We start from the raw sequence: 4,261 nt of genomic DNA, 5'->3' as shown, positions 1-4,261 counted from the left end.
AAGAGAAGTAGCTCAGGCTTGTAATTCCACGACTTTGGGAGGCTGAGGCAGGAGGATTACTTGAGCAGGCAGTTTGAGACCAGCCTGGGCAACATAGTGAGACTCCATCTCTACAAAATACAAATAAAATAAAATGACATGAAAGAATCAGAAAAGGCCGGGTGCTGTGGCTCATGCCTGTAATCCCAGCCCTTTAGGAGACCAAGGCAGGCAGATCATGATGTCAGGAGTTTGAGACCAGCCTGGCCAATATGTGAAACCCCGTCTCTACTGAAAATACAAAAACTAGCCAGGTGTGGTGGCACATGCCTGTAGTCCCAGCTACTCGGGAGGCTGAGGCAGGAGAATGGCTTGAACCCAGAGGCAGAGGTTGCAGTTTGCTGAGACCACACCAAACTCCAAAGAAAGAATCAGAAAAAAAGGAAAGACTATTGCACTGTGCTATTCAATAAGGCACAATTTATAATAGCAAAAGAAAAAAAAGATGCAGTCTTGATAAGTATTATAGGATTAGTGATGTTTATGAATAATTTTTAGTGACATGGAAAAATGCTGATGTATAGAATAGTTTTTGCTTTTTTTTTTTAAAGATGGGGTTTCGGCCGTGCGCGGTGGCTCACGCCTGTAATCCCAGAACTTTGGGAGGCCGAGGCGAGCAGATCACGAGGTCAAGAGATCAAGACCATCCTGGCCAACATAGTGAAACCCCATCTCTACTAAAATATAAGAAAACTTAGCTGGGCATGGTGGCGCGTGTCTGTAGTCCCAGCTATGCGGGAGGCTGAGGCAGGAGAATTGCTTGAACCTGGGAGGCGGAGGTTGCAGTGAGCCAAGATCATGCCACTGCTCTCCAGCCTGGCACCTGGTGACAGAGCAAGACTCTGTCTCATTTTTGTTGTTGTTGTTATTGTTGTTTTTTGGTGCCATGACTTGGATGACTCTGTCTCAAAAAGAAAAAAAAAAGATGGGGTTTCACCATGATGACCAGGCTGGTTTTGAACTCCTGATCTCAGGTAATCCACCCACCTCAGCCTCCCAAAGTGATAGGATTACAGGCGTGAGCCACCGCACCCAGCTGTTTTTTTTTTTTTTTTTTGGAGATGGAGGTTCACTCTTTTTGCCCATGCTGGAGTGCAATGGCGCAATCTTGGCTCACCGCAACCTCTGTCTCCTGGGTTCAAGTGATTCTTCTTCCTCAGCCTCCTCAGTAGCTGGGATTACAGGAGTTTGCCAGGATTACAGGAGTGCACCACCACATCTGGCTAATTTTGTATTTTTAGTAAAGATGGGGTTTCACTGCATTGGCCAGACTGGTCTCCAGTTCCTGACCTCAGGTGATCCACTTGCCTCTGCCTCCCAAGATGCTGGGATTGCAGGTGTGAGCCACCAAGCCTGGCGTTTGTTTTTTTTTTTTTGAGACAGAGTTCCAGGTTGAAATGCAGTGTTGCAATCTTGGCTCACCGCAACCTCCACCTCCCGGGTTCAAATGACTCTCCTGCCTCAGCCTCCCGAGTAGCTGTGGCTACACCCAGCTAACACTTTAGGAGGCTCAGGTGGGTGATCACTTGAGGTAAGAAGTTGGAGATCGGCCGGGCGCGGTGGCTCAAGCCTGTAATCCCAGCACTTTGGGAGGCTGAGGCGGGTGGATCACGAGGTCAAGAGATCGAGACCATCCTGGTCAACATGGTGAAACCCCGTCTCTACTAAAAATACAAAAAATTAGCTGGGCATGGTGGCGCGTGCCTGTAATCCCAGCTACTCAGGAGGCTGAGGCAGGAGAATTGCCTGAACCCAGGAGATGGAGGTTGCGGTGAGCCGAGATCGTGTCATTGTACTCCAGCCTGGGTAACAAGAGTGAAACTCCGTCTCAAAAAAAAAAGAAGTTGGAGATCAGTCTGGCCAATGTAGTGAAATCCTATCTCTGCTAAAAACACAAAAATTAGGCCGGGGCAGAATTGCTTAAACCCAGAGACAGAGGTTGCAGTGAGCTGAGATTGCGCCACTGCACTCCAGCCTCGGTGACAGAGCGAGACTCTAACTCAAAATAAATAAAGTATAAAAAAAATAAAAGGCAGGATGCAGAAATGTGCTAACAGTATGTTCTCATTCATGTAAATAGATCCATGAATAGAAAAAAGTTGGGAAAACTATACAGTAAAATGGTGACAATTTATTTCTGTTTCCTTTTTATTTTTTGAGACAGGGTCTTGCTCTGTTGTCTGGGCTAAAGTGTAGTGGCACAATCACTGCTCACTGCAGCCTTGAATTCCTGCACTCAGTGATCCTCCAGCCTCAGCCTCCTGAGTAGATGGGACTATGTGTATGCGTCACCAGCCTGGCTGGGTTTTTTTTTCTTTTTTTTTCCCTTTTCTCACAGAACATAGCTTTTAGTTTTTTGTGAAGATGGGGTCTTGCTGTGTTATCCAGGCTGGTCTTGACTTCCTGGGTTCAGGTGATCCTCCCTCTTTGGCCTCTCAAAGAGCTAAGATTCCGGCATGAGCCACTGCCGCCCTGGTGTATTTCGTAATGTTAAGAATTAAGAGGCCGGGCGCGGTGGCTCACGCCTGTAATCCCAGCACTTTGGGAGGCCGAGGCGGGTGGATCATGAGGTCAAGAGATTGAGACCATCCTGGTCAACACGGTGAAACCCCATCTCTACTAAAAATACAAAAAATTAGCTGGGCATGGTGGCACGTGCCTGTAATCCCAGCTACTCAGGAGGCTGAGGCAGGAGAATTGCCTGAACCAAGGAGGCGGAGGTTGCGGTGAGCCGAGATCGCGCCATTGCACTCCAGCCTGGGTAACAAGAGCGAAACTCCGTCCCAAAAAAAAAAAAAAAAAAAATAGAATTAAGATAATCTGTTATGAGATTAGAGTAACGGAGAAAAAAATGAATTCAGTGTTTTTCATTTTTGTCACAATCTTCTTATGTAGTGTACAAAGTCCTCACCATGACCATGCTCACATTCCTCTCATAAGCATGAACAATAAGAAATTTTAATCTTATAACCAGTAGCCGAGGAACTCGTTCATCTCTCCCTCTGAGAGTTTTGGGCTCTTCAGCCTTCTTTGGAAAAAAAGCCTTGCTTATTAGAAAAGCCCCAGCCCTGTCAAATATTTCTCTGGCACACAAAGAGGTTTGTTAAGTGCCATGCGTATTTCAGGCTCCTGTTTACCCACAGGACTACACACCTCTAAGTCACTTCCTCTCGCTGACTGTCATCTGGACTGGCCTTGTGTTTGTCCTTCATTAGCGGAATGGGCATGGCCAGGGCAGATGGCAGGCAGCACATACTTCTTCCTAACGCCCATCTTCATCCTTCTCATCACTAGTTAAAGAAAAACAGCCACTGGGTTTGGACCAGAAGAAGCCATGGCCTCAAGCAGTTTCCTTAGGTCTATCAAAGTCTACAAGGCTTCCAGAAGGCTGTGAAAAGAATGTCAGAATCAAATTATATCACCTGAGTAACCTTCAGACTCAGGCTGACCTTATAATATCTCTTAACCTCCCTGGCCTCAGTTTCTTTGGCCAGAAAATGGAGTTATTGCAAAGTTGAAGTCAAATTCAGCTCTACAGTATATTTGAAACCGCACAGAACTTGAGAAATCTGTATCTTTGAAACCAGGCCTTCATCAGGCCCTTAGCAACAAAGTTTTATCTTCAAAAACAGTAGAATGAGGCTGGATGCAGTGGCTGTTGCCTGTAATCCCAGCACTTTGGGAGGCCAACGCAGGTAGATCACCTAGGGTCAGGAGTTCAAGAACAGCCTGGCCAACATGTTGAAACCCCATCTCTACTAAAATACAAAAGTCAGCTAGACATGGTCATGCGCTCCTGTAATCCCAGCTGCTCGGGAGGCTGAAGCAGCAGAATCACTTGAACCCAGGAGGCGGAGGTTGCAATGACCCAAGATGGTGCCACTGCACTCCAGCCTTGGCAACATGGTGAGACTTCATCTCAAATTAACAAATAAAACAAAACAAAAAAACAGTTGAATGGTTTGTATCTATACAATGGAATATTACCCAGCAGTGAGAAGGAGGTAAACTACTCACATGCATACATACCATCAATGAATCTCAAAATCACGCTGGGTGGAAGAAAGCAGACATGACAGGATATGCTATTTGAGTCAACATACATGGAATCCCAGAAAATGCAAACTCATCCATAGTTACAGAAAAATAAATGCAAATTCATGCATAGTTACAGAAACAAAAAAAATTTTTTTTTTTTTTTTTTTTTTTTTACCCAGCAGTG

This window comes from Sapajus apella, unplaced genomic scaffold (assembly GCF_009761245.1).
Source record: "Sapajus apella isolate SASKATOON/1434 unplaced genomic scaffold, GSC_monkey_1.0 scaffold33, whole genome shotgun sequence".
NCBI lineage: Eukaryota > Metazoa > Chordata > Mammalia > Primates > Cebidae > Sapajus > Sapajus apella.
The sequence above is the reverse complement of the archived record's forward strand: the minus strand, read 5'-3'. Positions refer to the sequence as shown.